Below are 17,900 nucleotides of genomic sequence, written 5' to 3'. Positions count from 1 at the left end.
ACTCATCACAACCGTGTCCTTGTGCTAAAAGCAAGAAATTAATTGCAGCTCTATTTTGTAGCATAGCATGTCTAATACTATCAACGTCTAAAAGTAAATCAGATAATACTACAGTCTGTATTCAGAGACCACAGAACTTGTGATTCCTTGGGTGGCAAGGAGGGTGAATGCCCGATCCGTGGAAACCAGGCATTCCCATCCATTGAGTCCATGACCTGCTACACAGGGGTCTCCATCAGTAAGTTCTTAAACTATGTTTATGTCAGTGGAACCCCCGATTGAACCTGTGAATAAGGGATTGTTTGGTGTTGCTGTACTAAGGTATAAGCAATCTTGTCCGGTCACGTCAGCCAGGGTCATCCAGATGTTTCCTTTGGTTTGTGGCGGTATCCATGACTATGTCCATCTGAGGACTGTGAGGTAGATGAACCATCTGTACATTCTTGTGCTGTCTTGCTCCGCAAATTCAGCCCAGCAATCGGTAGGTGCCAGCTTTATGTGGGCGTCCCCACAGAGGCGACGATGGCCTTGCCGTACACCAGTCCGATGCTCTTCAGAAAATCCCGGTATTTATACGTTTGCAGAGGAACAGGTTTTAGCACACGTGGCCAGCGGGTGCCAAAATCCGCCTCAGTTGCAACCTATGACGCATGCGCTCGCTGGCCAGGCACGCTGCACGAGTCATAGCCATCCTGTCTATTGGTTCATGGGCTTTGTGATGTGGTTGCAATGCACAGAGAATCTTGACCTGTTATATTGGCCAAGGTGACCTACACTTAGTTTTTGGTTGAGGTGGTATTCATATTGCCGCACCCTCTGGGATGTTCCAGATGATGATGGTCGTACAAATCAAGTGGGAGTCCATTGTGGGCCTGTATCTGTAGAAACACAAGCATAACCTCGCCCCCAGGTTAATAGCTCACATGGTCCACTCCACTGACCAGTAACTAAATCTTTAACATGTACTTTGATGCCTCTTTGTAAATTCTGTCTTGAAAAAAGAGAAGAGAAATGTTGAAAAAAGGAGGTAGAGAAGAATTATCCCCATAATGGATAAAGTTAAGAACATAAACTGCTTTATCGAAACATGCCTGTGGTGGCTCCCCAATCATTCCTCCTTTTTGTTTTTGAAGCAGCCGCTTCAACGTGCCATGTGCACGAAGCTCTACTACTTGTGGAGAACCATTTTGATATACTACTTTGCTGTTCCAGTTGTTTTCATACCATACTACTGCTGCTTTACCTGTTTTTCCAGAACCATCTGTAAAGACAGTGGGGCCTTTCACAGGTTCTGGCTGGCTTAAATTTTCTGACCAAATGGTATTTCTTGAGCAAATTTCAGGAGCGGGTGTAATGGTAGATGATACAATATCTGCCCTTGAAAATCCGCCATAGCTGCTTGCAGCTCGTAATTTCTTCCCAGACACCATTCAAAGTACCAATTTTGAACAGGTAAAACAATCATAGCTGGATCACGTCATGTCAGTTCTACACATCGTTTTCTGGCTTTTATGATTACATCAGCAATAAGTTCAAACAATCCAGGAGCAGTTTTTTGTGGCCAGAATGACAAAAACATCCATTCTAAAATATGTAATGGGTCATCCCACTCAGAATTGCACTGCACTAAAGCACCAAATGGCACAGTTTTGTCAATTAGTACAAAGAATTGTACCAATTGAGACAGATCAATTTGAGAAACAAATTTCTTGTATATACATTGTTCCACCCTGTGAATTACATTTAACGCTTCCTTTTTCAATATTCTGGGTTCTGTTGGATCATTGGAATTTTTTAATAAGTCCAATAGAGTTTGTAACTGCGAATTGGTCAGTCCAAGATAGGGCCTGATCCAGTTCAAGGATCCCATTAATTTCTGTACATCACTGAGTGTCTTAACCGCAAGGTTAAGTTTCACAGGTTGGGGCACAACCTGCTTATTTGTAATTGTCATCCACAAATATTTCCAGGGTGCTATTTTTTGCTCTTTTTCAGGGGCAATAACTAACTCCTGTTGTTGTAGCGAATTCGTGGCCAAATTTTTCATGCCATTCAACTGCTCCTTGTTGTCTGATGCTAACAGAATGTCATCCATATAGTGATAACAATAACTAGTAGGGAATTTTTCCCTTACAGGTGACAGAGCTTGTGCTACAAACCATTGACAAATTGTTGGTGAATTTTTCATGCCCTGCGGCAGAACTCTCCATTGGTATCTTTTTGCCGGTTCTGCATGATTGATAGAAGGCACAGAGAATGCAAATTTTTCTTTGTTTGGGAAGCTAATGGAATCATAAAAAACCAATCCTTAAGGTCCATGACAATGTTTTCCCAATCATGAGGGATCATGGCAGGTGAAGGCATGCCTGGTTGCAGATCCCCCATCGTGGCCGTGACAGCATTAACTTGCCACAGGTCATGCAAAAATCGCCATTTTCCTGATTTCTTTTTTTTCACAAACACTGGAGTATTCCACGGACTGTGAGATGGTTCAATGTGTCCAGCAGCTAGTTGTTCTGCTACCAATTCTTGCAGGGCCTTTAATTTTTTCAATTGGTAGGGGCCACTGATCCACCCACACAGGGTTATTTGTTGACCAAGTTAAAACAAGCATGGGTTGCCTAACACCCTGCAGCACAGTGGCCCCCGTTAAAAATCCTTGGTAATTCTCACCCCCCACTACGACAAGCAATCCCTCCCCCATAAATTGAGGGGAGCTGCCATCACATATGGCTTAATGACTGCTTGTTGGCCATCAGGATTGGTAATCAGAACTGGTGTGGCTGCCATCTTTGCTCGTGCAGATCCTCCCAGCCCCACTACTCCCATACCAGCCTCCTCTGTTGTCCAGGTGGACGGCCACAGATAATCGGCAATAATAGTCACATCAGCTCTGGTGTCCAGGAGCCCTGCGAGCCTTACTGTAGTCGGCAATCTTCCGTGATTCGACAGCATGTGTGTCATATGAGGTCAGGATGATGAAACAGTCTGAGACCAGCAGACCTGAGGGGGTCCTGTAGAGCCGAAGCCCCCATCGCATCGCAGTCGCTGTTCTGCTTTTGAAATACAACTCGAAAGAGGAACAAGTTGAGCAATGCGAGTACCTTTAGGGATTGTTACTGGTGGGTAGGGGCTTGAAACCATCGCGCAAATTTGACCTGTAAAAGCAGCACCAATAACTCCCGCATGTACAATTATTCCATTTAACGTGCTACTTGATCTTCCCGGTAGCAATGCACTCACTCCCCGTCCTATAGGACCCCTTGCATTAAGAGGGACCTTAACGATGTCTTTTGTGACTAGAGTTACTGTGTCGGCGGTGGATACATCCAACCCTGCTGAGCCAGCTGTTGCAGCTGACAATTGTTCGAAGAGAGGAATTGGCCGGCTGTTGGGAGGGGATTTGTTCTCCTCGCGTGCCCTCTCGCACTCGTTTTGTGTTTTTCCTGTAGCGGCTGTCCATTAGCATGAAATTTGGAACGACATTGTTTTGCAAAATGTCCTAATTTTCTGCATTTCTTGCAAGTAATCTCCAGTGAGTGGTGCACCGGTTGTTTACCTGGTGATGTTTTGTATGGAGAAGTTACCTTTATGTGCCCTTCTCTGCCACACCCAAAGCACTTTCCAGAATTTCTCATAGCATTGGCTAGGGCAGCCACCGTGTGTTCCAGTGTCTCAACCTTAGAACATGCAGCTACCATGTCAGGAACAGAAGGATCTCCTGGTAAAGCCTGTATGATCTTTTGACAGTCCTCATTAGCATTATCTTTTGCCAACTGTTTGCATAGCATTTGTCTTAAGACCTCATCTTCTACCTGTTTTTCCAGGGCGGCAGATATTTTTTCTACAAACTGTAAAAAGGGTTCTGTGGGGCCTTGGTGGATAGCGATGTATTTTTGCTTTGGAGCTGCCGTATCCATGGTTCACTTTATTGCCATAAGGCCTATATTTTGGGCTTGTTTGAGAGCCATCGGAGGCCATGTAGCCTGCAGCTGAGGGTTACTAAACGGCCCTTCACCAAGCAAAGCATCCTCTCCAAGGCCTAATCTCGGGTCACCCTGTGGCAGTCGTGAATTATGCAGCGCCGCTGTGCGTGCCATCTGCCTCCAGGTGGATTGAAATACTTGCAATCGTAGGGGCTGAAACAGCACTTGCGCAAGGTGCATAACGTCATATGGACACAGCAGATCTGTGCTGATTATACGAATAAGCTGCATTACCTCAGGAGAATTGATTCCAAATTTTTGTACTTTATTCTGCAAATCCTGCACTACTCTCCAGCCAATTGGATTGTGCTCATCGTGCCGGTTTGTGCCTGCAGAAGCTTTGAAAACAGGAAATGTAACAGGAGCCTCTGCCACTTTATCTAGAGGCTTTAGAAATGCAGGTGTTAGAGAGCACGGGCTGAGGCGTTTTACTAGATCCCAGTTGCTAGGGTCGGCAGCATATCTCCTAACTCCCTCCCAAAATTGATCAGGGGATCTTGGGACTACAGTTATTGTGGATGGAGGGAGAGTCCATGGCAGGGGTTCTTTCGTTATGGTTTTATCTGCGAGCTGCAGAGATCGCATAGCATCAATTAGAGCTTCTTCTGCCTCACTTTCATTTTGGCTCTCACTTTCATTACAGCCCACACAGTCAGGTTGGCCCACACTTTCTGGCTCGGTGTTAGTCGCCGGAGTCGCCGTACTTTCCTCCTCGGGGGTGGGCTGATGGAGTCACCCCTTCCGCTGCCGCACCAGTAGGTGAGGAGGGCCCCTCATCGCCTAGTGAAGTATTTAATGGCATAGGAGGAGGAGGTGGATAAGGGTATGATCTGATTTTGCTCATGAGGGGTGTTCTGCTTGCTACTGCTGATACTGTAGCATTGGCCGCAGTTGTTACTTGAGCAGAATCTTTTTTCCTTGCTAACATTTTCTGATTTCTTATCTTTCTTTTGCTGATCTTTCGCATCACATTCTGCTTTCCATTCTTTCAGGGTCTCACGTAATAGATTGCCAACTTACAGAGCTCTTTCTGTCCTTTAGAGGTCTCACCAAACATTTTCCAGCCCACTGCTTGCCATGCACCCACACTGAATGCAGTAACTGTTGTGGCTGTAAAGCCTTGCATCTTACACCATATCAAAATCCTTTTCAGGCTTTGTTCTGGGGTTTTAACCCCTTTTCTTTTTAACAGGGCTTTCCAGGTAGACAAAACCATCTCCTTTTCTTTTGTTAATTGCTGCCCCATTCTAACAGTTTAGTCCCCGGTGGCTCACCTTATTAGGTGTCTAGGCTCAGGTCCGGACCAGGCAGATTCCCACTGCTCTCAGCTTCACCGGGCTCCGTCTCCACAGCTCTTCTCATTGCTAGTATACTCCGCAGCTCTCGTCGCCGCTGGTATACTTCTTGCTAGTGCTGGATTTATCGCCGTTAGATGATCTGTTTGCTCAGGCGCATCAGGGTCACCATTTGTCGCGGTAGAGACGGACACGACAAGTAATAGGCCATGCAAAATGGCTACTTTATTGTTCTAACACACCTTTTTATCCCCTTCTTCAGAGTATGTGTTAGTATATGATTGGTTTGGTTAGTAACTAACAATTCATGATTGGTGAGTTCGTTAGGGCGGTTCTTCTTATCACTATCTTGTTTTTGTACTGGTCTTCTCGGATCTTTCAGACTCTCAAGGATACACTACAAGCTGCTCAAGGTTGCGCTGTTCTCGAACTGTCAGGCATTCCATAGACTCGTTGCATCCTCCGACAGACATCTCTCCTCAAAAGTGTTATGACTTCCTCAGATTAATGAGAGTGCTGTGCATATCCATCATAATTAAAAGCAAAGGAGCCACGTCAAATCAGTGCATCTGGACTACCTAGTATTTGAAGCACCCCCTCTTTACCACACCTGTGCTTTTTATCAGCCCAACACTACATTTTTGGTATTGATCCAAAGATCTCTTGATGTAACATGAGTATAGAAATATGATCACAACAGCAGTTTAAAACAAATCTGCCCTGTGCAGGAATCAGCAATGAAAACAGAAGCCAGCATTTCCTATCATACTCAGCAAAAACTACTTTATGATTGTGTCATATCTTTTGCTCTGGCTATAAGGTCCCCAGTCTGCATTAAGTGCAGAATGTTGTGTACTGACATTTCTTCTGTGCAGGCTGTCATCTCTTTGTTCATAATGCAGTCCCCACCCACACTGTTAGACTCCAGTTCAGGAATTCATGACTGAGGCTCATATTTCAGTTTAAATTTTTAATGAAAGACCTCCTTTTTCATAAAGCCCCTGAACACAAAGACCTTTATCTCAAAGTTAATTGGCTGGTACCATGAACTTAAAGTGCCTTGCCAACTTAAGCAGATGTTTAAGCTATTTGCCAGATCAAAGCCTAAAAGAACAAAGATGCGCACAAAACTGATTGCAACCAACGCTGGAGCATTGCAAGGGGCAGCAACAGCAGCAGCACCAAGCAGCGGTAAGGGACACATGAGGGATACAAGTGGACAAGTAGAGGCTTGTCTGAACAGGGAACATTCCCCGAGCAACTGACTCTGGACCCACTGATTGGAAGAGACAGCAAGGGGCAGAGCCTACAGCCAGCAGCGCAGGAGATTTAAACAGGCTAAAACAATCATCCCAGCTGATTGCAACGGATGAACATATATATTTCCCAGCAGGCAGGTGCACAGCAGTGGGCAGCATGGTGACCACCTTGCAAAAAGCAGTGTCCTCTGCTTCTGAGCTTCTAGCACCCGGTAGAACCAATCCAGCCACCCAGACAGAGCTCCTGTCAAAGCATGCGACCACCCAGGTTTCTGGCTGTGGGATCTGTGTAGGAATATTCCTAGAGATGGAAAGTGATAGCAAGCATGACGTGCGGAAAACAGACTCCACAATCAGTGAGATTGTAAAGTAGGTATGTTCATTCAGTGCTGGGCGGCACAGGGGGTAGTCCCACCAAAGTCGTGCGCGCCCGACTCGGCAGTTCGCCTCAAGTTTATACAGTCAGGTATTACATATTCACAATACGCCTATACATATGCATGACCTATCCCTGCTTTGATGGTTTCCAAACAGTCATGATGTACCAGTTCTCCTGTGTTCCCGCTGAGAAAAGAAGCTGGGTTGACAATGTTAGTGACTACAATCTCCATGTCATCCTGCTCTACCAATATAGCTTGATATCTCAGGAATCTTTGCGGAGAGAGGCAGTGTCCACCTTTTGCTTCCAGTACTGCTGATACTGTGTGAGACAACAGAACAGTCATTTTCTGGCCCAGAGTAAACTTTCAGGCTTCCTGTATATTCAGTATCACAGCCGCAACCGCCCGCAGGCATCCAGGCCAACCTTTTGCAGTCGTGTCTAACTGCTTAGAGAAGTAGGCAACTGCCCGTCGATATGGGCCCAGGTTTTGTGCTAATATTCCCAGGGCAATGCCCTGCTTCTCGTGGGAGTAAAGAAGAAATGGCTTACTCACATCTGGGAGTCCTAAGGCTGGGGCCAACATCAAAGACTTTTTCAGTAGCTCAAAGGCTCGTTCGGGCTCCTTATTCCACTCAAGGTGTTTCTGCTCAGTGGCTGTCAACGCATACAGTGGTTTAACAAGCAATCCATAATTACAGATCCACAATCGGCACCACCCTGTCATTCCCAGAAAAGTCCATAACTCTTTCACTGAGGTCTCCAAGTTTGACATATTGCCTCTTTATGGGCCTGTCCCAAAGTTCTCTGTCCCGCACTAATAGCCCAAATAATTCACTTTGCGTTGCATTACCTGTGCCTTTTTCTTGGATACCCGGTACCCCTGGAGTCCCAGGAAATTCAACAGACTCACTGTCCATGTCATACAATCTTTCTCTGTTTTGGTGGCGATCAGGATATCATCCACATACTGCAACAGCTTCCCCTCCTCAGACAGGGCTTCCCAGGATTCTAAGTCTTTCGCAAGCTGATTGCCAAAAATGGTAGGACTGTTCTTAAATCCTTGTGTCAACACCATCCAAGTGAGCTGGGTCTTTCGACCGCTCTTGGGGTTTTCCCATTCAAATGCAAATAATTTTTGGCTGGCTTCATGGAGAGGGAGGCAAAAGAAAGCATCCTTCAAATCTAAAACAGTAAACCAAGTCAATTCAGGTGTTAATACGGTTAACAGGGTATATGGGTTTGCCACTACCGGGTAAAGATCTTCAGTTATCTTATTCACCGCCCGTAAGTCTTGGACCACCTGATATGACCCATCGGGCTTCCGAACAGGTAATATAGGGGTATTGAATTCAGACTCACACTCTTTTAGTAATCCCAACTGCAAAACTTTTTGTATCACTGGCCGGATTCCTTCTCTGTCTTCCTTCTTTAGGGGATATTGTGTAATTATTACTGGCTTTTGGCCTTCCTTGATCCTAACTTCAACAGGTGGAGCACTTTTCGCTCTTCCAGGTGCATCGGTAGCCCATACCCCTGGGTACACTTGGTTTAAGATGTCCTCGTTAATGCTTCCTTCTAGGGGGAGACTGGTTAAGGTTAGGCTCAATATTTGAATATATTGCTGATCTTTTACCTCCAGAGTAATTTCTCCCTTTTTGAATACAATTTTTGCTCCCAATTGTTCCAACAAGTTCCTTCCCAAAAGTGCCTTTGGGGAGTTGGGCATATATAAAAATTTATGAATGCCCCACTGTTTTCCTAATTTATATTCTAAAGGTTTACAAAAATATGGCTTTTCACTTTGGCCAGTCGCTCCTTTCACCATGACATAATCATTTCCCAGGGGCATCAAAGCCTGATTCAGAACCGAGTATGTTGCTCCTGTAGCTACCAAACATTCTACCTCTTGTTGTGTTTTCCCTAGCTTAATTATAACCAGTGGATCCACTAGGGTAGATTCCCCAGGTTCCCGTCAGTCTCCCTTCACAGGGGCTACCGTTCTTCCTGTTTGAGCCCTCTGATCTTCCTTGTTCCTTGGGCATTCCCTTTTCCAATGCCCGAATTTCTTACACAAAGTGCATTGATCCTTGCCCAGTCGGGGCAAGTCTCGTCTAGGCCCTCTTCCTCTCTCTTCCTGAATAACAGCCATTAATTTCCTTCGCCCTTGCCTATATCCTTCTTCTCTGTTACTAAATACCCTCCATGCTTCATCCAACAACATTTCTAAATTCCTACTCTCCGTAGGGCGTAATTTCTGAAGTTTGCGCCTTATATCCCCTGTAGACTGACCCAAAAACAGGGAGACTAATTGTTGTATTCCTACCTCTGACCCAGGATCCAGCGGTGTGCTGCGGCGCATTACATCCCTCAGTCGATCCAGGAATTCGGATGGAGACTCGGAAGGACTCTGTTTAACTGCATATAAAGCTGACCAATTTATAGTTTTGGGGATTGCTCTCTCCATTCCTTTTATAATCCACTCCTGATACCCCTGCAATCTTTCCATATGTGCAGATCTATTAGCATCCCACTTTGGTCTTGGAGAGGGAAATATTCCTTAATGTCCCCTCCTGTGATCTTATAATGATCTTCAGCAAGGTTCCCTGCTGTTTTTAAAATTAGCTGTTTCTCTGTCTCAGTCATATATTCCAATAATAACTATATCCTTCCAATCAGGGTTATGCTGTTTCACAATAAATTGGAAATGCTTAGCTACACTTATCGGATCTCTCCTATAATCTTTTGCAACCTTTTTCCATTGTCCTAGGTCAGCAGTAGAAAAGGGTACTTTGATTAACATCGTCCCACCATCTGGCCTCACCGCCTCTCGGAGAGGTACTTGTAAAGCTGTTGAGGTAATTTTCTTCCTAGTATGGGAAGATACAGGGCTGCTCGGGGGGGTCGGAGTTCTATCCGAGTCTGCATCCTGTTCCTGTGGTCGAGGGGGAGGCTTAAACAAATCAGTTAGATCTTGTTCTGGTACCTGATGAATTTTATTTGTCTTTGTACATCTTTGTCCAATACTACATGCCGAACAACACCACCTCAGTTTACCTCTAAGCTCCTTGTTGTTCTCTCGCTCAAGTGCAAGCACCATGGGGTCCTGTGGGGGTACCATTCCACAGTCCCTTTGCCACTCCGGATGATTTTGGAGGGTGAAAAACATGTCTGCATACGAAACCTCATCCCATTTTCCTTCTCTTCTTAAAAACAGCATTAGTTGTAATAGAGTATTATAATCTATTGACCCATTAAGTGGCCACTTAGCATCACTTTCTAACTTAGACAACGGCCACCATTGATTGCAGTATTTAATATGGTTCTTTTTACTTTCCGTACCTCCGGTCCCAACAATATCTTTCCAGTGGGCAATTACACAACCCAGAGGACTTTTCCTCAAGATTCCTCCTTGAGTGTTTCCCATTTTATAACTCCTCCTAATGATACTTAAGTTTGATCTTGGTTTCTCCTTTTAATAAGCTTCCATGCAAATTGTTTCTTACACTTCTTTTACAGTCTTCCCCAGTTTTCCTCCCACACGTCCCAAATTTCTGGAATTAAATTTTCCTTTACACACCAATCTCAGTATTTTGGATTCTTAGTGAGCTATTTCCCAATCATAAAAGTGTGGAATTTGGAGAAAACACTCAAGGCAGTCTGGTTTCCGTCTGCTAGATGTACAGTACCAGCTTCTCCCACAAGATTTACACTTCAACAAAACCCAAGCTGGATACTAATTATTATATAGTCCAGTTGCAAGCCCACATATAAAGCAAGGAATCACCCCTATTAATATGTAAAGACATTCACACATTAACAAACATACATACACCTATAAATTTTAACATATCATTTCCACACACCCACACAAATTCTTTAACATAAATTTCCAAACATTCACATCATACAAACATTGCTCCAGTTGACAACCTTCAGCAGCTGCAAAAATAAACCAAGTGCAATTGCGAGGGGGTCCACTTACCCTGTAAACCAAGTGCAATTGCAAGGGGGTGCACTTACCCTTCTCCTGCCTCTTATATACCAGTCATCGACAGGTCCGTCCTGGCTCCCAATGCTGGGATGCAACAGTTACCCCGGATTTGCTCGATCTACCCCAAGATCTCTAGCGGCCGCTCTATCGGTCAGCAAATCCCCCCATACATGGTACCCTCTTCCCATACGGGGACTACGCTGCATGCCAGATGTCTCTGTGCGATTTACCAGCTGCCCTGGCCGTACTTTTACAGGCTCCCCTTGTAAAACATACCGTTTGGTCCGCGGCTTCAGGAGGTTGTTGTCTGCTCCTGTGGTGAGCGGCTGGCAGCAGAGGCTCCTCCGAGGAAAGTGCTTGGGGCGTGCCGAGGGGCATCCGCTCCGCAGTCGGTCCCGCAGCTGAGCAGAGAGTCTCCTGCCTGGCTCGCCAAACTGACGTGCAGAAAACAGACTCCACAATCAGTAAGATTGTAAAGTAGGTATGTTCATTCAGCGCTGGGCGGCACAGGGGGTAGTCCCACCAAAGTTGTGCGCGCCTGACTCAGCAGTTCACCTCAAGTTTATACAGTCAGGTATTACATATTCACAATACGCCTATACATATGCATGACCTATCCCCGCTTCATATTAAAATTAGCTCTGAGAGGTCATTTCCATAGTGCCCTCCCAACTTCACCTGTGCAGGGCCTCTTTATGGTGGTCGTCTGGTGGTCACAGAGGTGAAGATGGATGACTCCTCTTCGTCACCGCTAGTAACCTCTTTCCTTGCGCAGGCTCAGTGATTTCTTGGTGTTCACTCAAGCCGCAAGACCAGTCTTAGCTGGCTGTTGGAGCCTTCTCCTGCTTCTTATCAAGGACTGTCTTTACCTCATTGGCTGGTTCTTGGGACCAGCTCTTCTTATCAAGGACTGTCTCTACCTCATTGGCTGGTTCTTGGGACCAGCTCTTCTTATCAAGGACTGTCTCTACCTCAGCTAATTTCAACAATGTAAGCACTAAACATCATCTTTCACCCCCCTTTATTATGTCTACTAAGATTCTTTTGACTCCCCTTGTCTCAGCAAGCTTGTTGGAGGTGTGACCAGACTGATGAACTGCTCTTCTTGGTGGCCAAGCTGCAGGAGGAGGTGGGCAGACTGAAGAGCATTTGAGAGTCTGAGAGGGAGATTGACCAATGGAGCTCTACTCTGCCATCTATGATGCGTGCAAGCCAACTCAGCGTGGCCACTATGGAGGCAGGTCCAAGATCTGCTTTTTGCCAGGAGGAAGGCAATGTTATGAGGGATAAGGAGGGGCGGAAGAAGGTTACAGCATGGAGTGGTAAGAGAAACCCCCTCCTTACCCTTTAAGATACCATTACAGAATAGGTATGAGGCCCTGGGTATAGTAGATGAAGCGCATAATGAGATATAGGAGGAATCTGCACAAGCAGTCTTGCCAAGGACAGAGAGACCAACCCCTCACAACAAAACCTGCATTAAGACCAGCGCCAAGAATAAACAATGGCAAGTTATGGTCATTGGTGATTCCCTCCCGTGCAGAATGGAAGCACCCATTTGCAGACCGGACCCTCTTTTCAGGAAAGTTTCTTGCCTCCCTGGGGCTCAAATTAGGGACATCACCACAAGACTGAAGAGCTTAGTACAACCTTCAGACTACTATCCATTCCTGCTCTTTCACATGGGTACTAAGGATGTCACAACAAAAAGTTTGAGGTTGATCAAGAGATTTCAGAGGGCTGGGAAGAATGCTAAAAAATTCGGGAGCACAGGTAGTTGTCCTGGTTTAACGCCAGCCAGCAACTAAGCACCACACAGCTGCTCACTCACTCCCCCCCACCCAGTGGGATGGGGAAGAAAATTGGGAAAAGAAGTAAAACCTGTGGGTTGAGATAAGAACGGTTTAATAGAACAGAAAAGAAGAAACTAATAATGATAATGATAACAATAATAAAATGACAACAGTAATAATAAAAGGATTGGAATGTACAAATGATGTGCAGGGCAATTGCTCACCACCGGCCGAACGACACCCAGCTAGAACCTGATTGGCAATCCCCCACCCCCACTCCCCCCAGTTTATACACTAGATGTGGTGTCACATGGTAAGGAATACCCCGTTGGCCAGTTTGGGTCAGGTGCCCTGGCTCTGTCCTGTGCCAACTTGTTGTGCCCCTCCAGCTTTCTTGCTGGCTGGGCATGAGAAGCTGAAAAATCCTTGACTTTAGGCTAAACATTACTTAGCAACAACTGAAAACATCAGTGTGTTATCAACATTCTTTGCATACTGAACTCAAAACATAGCATGCCGCGATTGATAGATGGGACACAGCTTGATGCAAGCAGAGAGTCGTTTTATTGCATATAACACTCGTTTATATAGAAAATTAGAAGATGTGTTTTTTAAACTGATTGGTTATTATGCCTTAAAGTTCTTATCAGCGCGCTAATTGGTAGCTACTTAACTTTAACAATTGGACTGTTAGCAACTAAGCTATTTTTGCAAAAGACTCTAAGTTCCAGCACCTTAATGAACATGACTCATGGGTCAGTAATTCTCCACCACAATGGCGCCTCTCTATTTCCCTTATCAGGCCTCCCAAGGTTTATAGCCTACAAGTTCCAGCAAATCCCTTTCTAACAAGGGAGCAGTACCCTCCGTCCTGATTCCTTCAAACCTTGCCCCACAATAGCACTGTACCAGCTACTAGGAAGACAATTAACTCTATCCCAGCTGAAACCAGGACACCAAGTATAATTCAAGAAATATTAAATGGACAAAGGATAAAGGTTTTTAAAGTCTTGGATTTTTTTAAAAGCTGTTCAGCATTGGCCTCTGTGTTCCTCTGTCAGCCTTGATAAATGTTCAGCTTCAGTGGGAGCAGAGTTTGGTGAACAAAATTGCATTTTCTTTTTTGCACTTCCATCCATTATGTATTATGTCTTCTAGTACTTTACCAATATGCAGCTACAGTAATTCTAAATGGGAGGCTTCAGATATCCTTAACAGTTGTTTTCTATCAGCACATTTACATTTCATGTTTCTGGACTTCTCTGCCAGAAGTCTGTCAAAAATTAATGTAGCGAATTAAAAAGTAAGAAAAAAAATACAGGCCTACTGTGATCTCATCTCATTCTGATAACTTGGCTCCAGTTTCCATCTCTGACCAGCTTCCATTTGGGGTGAGTACACACGGGTTTCTCCTGCTCTTATGTGTATCAAAGGAGTAGTTCAGGCAGGCAAGGCAAACCAGCACAGAAGCTGCTCATGACCTTTCTCCTTTGGCTGTTACCAAATGGGCCCTTGGGGTGAAGCAGTGGAGAAGCAGCTCATTGCAGTTAAGCATCTGGCCAATCATTTGCTGATGTAAACTCTTTCCCCTTGAGAGGCGTTTGAAAGATTATGTTGCTATCACCCAACTGTTACATGGCCCCCTTTTACCACAGCCTACTTAAGTCCTCAAGGGCACCCTTGTGTGAGCAAATGTCATTGACATAACTGAGTGAAATAGGATTGGCCACTGCAGCAATTATTTTCCTTTCCCTCTCCCCTTCCCCCCTCTCATATTACCTGGAATCCTGTGAGCACACCAACTTGTTATTCCCTTTACACTCTGGGCTCACTGCAGGTAGCAGGACGTGTCTACCTTCAGCTTCAAGGTCAGTTTAACTAACTCTATTGCTTATCTTATTCGAGGTAACTCAGATGGTGGCATTTCAAATACAAGACTTATTAAAAATTAATTCAAAGCACCACAGGATGTGATGTAACTTGGTTATAATTTATTGATTTGCGTAACTACTTGGTGCAGGAAAATGTGTCAGCCCACTGTGCAGCTGCTTCAGATGTCAACCCTTAAGTAACAGTTTAAATAAGGGGAAAATAAGTTCCTTTGCAAAGATGTAATAACAGTTCAGAGAAACCATCTTTAATTTGGCAAGTTATTTGACAGTTAGAGAGTTTGTAGCGCTCTGCACTGTGGAGATGAGTTTCTCATATTGTAAAATAGTGGTTGACTGATTCAAAAGGGCAAGCACTCCCAAAACCTTTGACTGGTGTCAGTAAGAGAATTTGGGGTTCTAAATCTCACCAGGTCAAATCTAATGGACCAGATCGTTAGCTGGTAGAAATCAAAAAGAGTGTTGTGACTAAAGGGTAGTTGTTTGACCTATTAAGAGTCACAGTCTTTTCCATATCTCCTCCTTTCATAACAAGGAGTTTGGCATTTTCTGTTTTATTTTTGGGGTTTTTTTTAAGAAGAGGATTAGATTTTTATACCTGTTCACTGACCTCTGGAATTATGAGGAGAAAAGAAACTGAATTTTAGTTTATTTTTCCTAGAGACATTCCATGCTGTGATTAAGACATAATTAGAATGATGTCTGCACTGTCATTATTTCTGCACTCTGGAGATTTTTATCTTAAACAGAGATCGGTCAGAAAGGTTCAGGTCTTGCTCAGGCTGAGCTATTAGAAACTGAAAAAAACCTCACCAATACTGATTTATGAGATTTAATGTTTTAATTTGGATCTTATCCTCTGACCTTGTAGAATGATATAGCAAACCAAGAGCAATGTAAACTGTTTTTTAGGCATCTAAAAATGGTATATCAGGCATTTAGTCACTTATGACATTTCTTGCAGATGTTTCTAAGGTGCCCATAACTGCTGTAGAAGGGCAGAGAGAAATTTCCACTGGCTTCTGTGGGTTCTAGATCAAGCTAAGGATGACTCAAAGGATTTATTTCTCAAATATAAAAGACCAGCATCTTTTGTAACCTATTTCTCCACCACATGGAAAGTTCTGCTCAGTACAGTATCACCATTAGACAACTTAACAGTTTAAAATGTGCATATATATTATCAGTGTTTATGTGTCTGTGTGAACTTTAGCTATGACTCTGCCATTCCTCTAAAATGTCACTTGGGATCACATGGTGTGGCACTTAATATCACCCATGACATGATTCAAATATTTAATCTAGTTCTATTTCTAGAAATGTCACTGTTCAGTCTGTAACCCTTGTACCTTCTTTCCATCCTTGGCTAAAAGCACATGTGCTGCCTAGTATAAAATAAAGGATAATCAATATTTATGTTCAACTACATGAATATCCACCTAAGAAAATAGAGCTGACAGCTTTCTCTTTAAAAGAAGTTCAAGAGAGTAAAGGGGTAATTGTAAAAGAGTTTGTTTATATTAAAAGCAGTAGTAAAGACTGCAAGTTCCTTAAAGGGTAAAGAGGTGGTTTGTGCATTTGTGATGATTCAGTCTTTGAAATGGATGGAATGGTTTCACCTGCATGCAGATCACAGGATCACTGTGTGCAATATGATACTGCTGAAATAGTCTGAAGAAGGTTGTAGCTGTGAATCAAATGTCCTGAAGAATTCTATGCAACCTCTGGTTGGAGTAGCAAGGGGAGTTTTGATATGTCTTGGTTCACTGGAATTTTCATAAGTTATTAATTAAAAAAAGGTATCTTTTTAGTGTTGGTGAGGGACCCGATCTATAAAAATTGTATTTCTTTTAGAACCTACATTGGCCTTTAACAGACGCTGTAATCTTGATGTATTATGAAGAGGGAAAACTGGTTTAATGCCCTAAAAGAGGCATTATTATTTTTTTCATCCTGGGATTCAGACTGTGGCTACTAACAGCAGCTCCACCTTAAATGATATTTGGAATCCTTTGGGCTGTTTCTCAGCCAGCACCACAATTGCTGCAGTGACTTGTACTGAATCTTGCAGCTGGCTTTTGTCTCTGCATTCTGTGCATGGTAGGTTTTATAGAGAGAGTATTAAAATGGAATTTTAAAAACAGAATACAGTCCTGTCAGAGCACTAATATTCTAAAGGCTGGTTGCAGGTAGCTGAGCAAATCTTGGAGAGAGAAAAGAGATAGGCTATGACCGCCAAGATCATGACCTTTCAGATTGTTTTTGCTGATTCACTGGAAGCCATAGCTTATTGAATATTGTTCTAGAAAAGGCAATTCCAATTCGGCTCTGAATTTGCTTACCCTTTATAGTGCTGATGTGGTGGGACATCAGGAATAATTGTGTTCAGCTATGAAGAAAACCTGGTTTTGCAGACACTTAATGCTATATGTTGCATGGCTTAGTGACTTAATTTAAGTCAAGGTAGCATTTATTCCCCTCACAATTAATCACTTCACACATGAAGTGACCACTCCCTATCAACTTGATCCACAAGATGGCTTTTAAGGAATTAATCAAATTTGTTAATTAATCAAATTTGTTCACTACAGGAGTAAACCTGTTGCATGGAAAATTTTGCCAGTATTGCCAGTGACAAATTCCACTCTCAGAACTATTGAGCTGTACTCCAGGCTCTGCCCTTGAGCCAAAAGCATGCATAGTCCTGGAGGGATACAAAAGATATCTTAACTAGTTATCATGAGGCAAATCCAGCATCCAAACTGTGAGCAGAATGACATAATAAAGGCAAAATGTGTAAGGCTATTTGTCCAAGCATTTTGTAAAGCTGTAAGTTGGATTCAAAACCCAGGAGTCATCAAAATGTCCTGCAGCATTCTTAGCATCAAGAGAAAAATCCCTCCACCTTACCCACAGGAAAACCACCTGATGCTGGATACCAGCTGATACATGTATATCTTACACTCCGCCTTCAGCAATTAATGGATATGCAATTGTGGGTACTTCTGAAGCTTGTATCCAAGGCCATGCCATCTGCAATGGAAAGAAAGACAGAAATATTATAGGTGCTGGCTGACAACAGAGCACAACTGAGTGGGGTTTGGGCCAATTACCCCTGGCAGTGGTAAGGAAAACCAGGAGATTAATGACTTGAATAAGACCATCACATTATGACCAGTAACTGTTGCAAGCCACTTGCATTGGAGAGTTGGCGAGCCAAACCCAACAGTGATGCCATGGGCAGTAAATGCAGATGCGCCCTCCCAGTTGCAGCATAGACTGGTATAGCAGTGCACGAGGTACAT

The 17,900-nt window shown here is 43.9% G+C and overlaps 2 protein-coding genes across 2 annotated transcripts in view; both read left to right on the top strand.

Moving 5' to 3' along the window:
• Positions 1-17,900, top strand: part of LOC126035456 (uncharacterized) — a 430,975-nt gene that overhangs the window by 207,968 nt on the left and 205,107 nt on the right. The window lies entirely within an intron of this gene.
• LOC126035465 (creatine kinase S-type, mitochondrial) overlaps positions 14,534-17,900 on the top strand; it is a 63,416-nt gene continuing 60,049 nt past the window's right edge. Inside the window, exon 1 of the mRNA XM_049794088.1 lies at positions 14,534-14,574. The gene's annotated coding sequence lies outside the window, so the exon portion shown is untranslated. The remainder of the gene's footprint in view (positions 14,575-17,900) is intronic.

This window comes from Accipiter gentilis, chromosome W (genome assembly GCF_929443795.1).
Source record: "Accipiter gentilis chromosome W, bAccGen1.1, whole genome shotgun sequence".
NCBI lineage: Eukaryota > Metazoa > Chordata > Aves > Accipitriformes > Accipitridae > Astur > Astur gentilis.
This window is presented reverse-complemented; position numbering and strand designations above follow the sequence as displayed.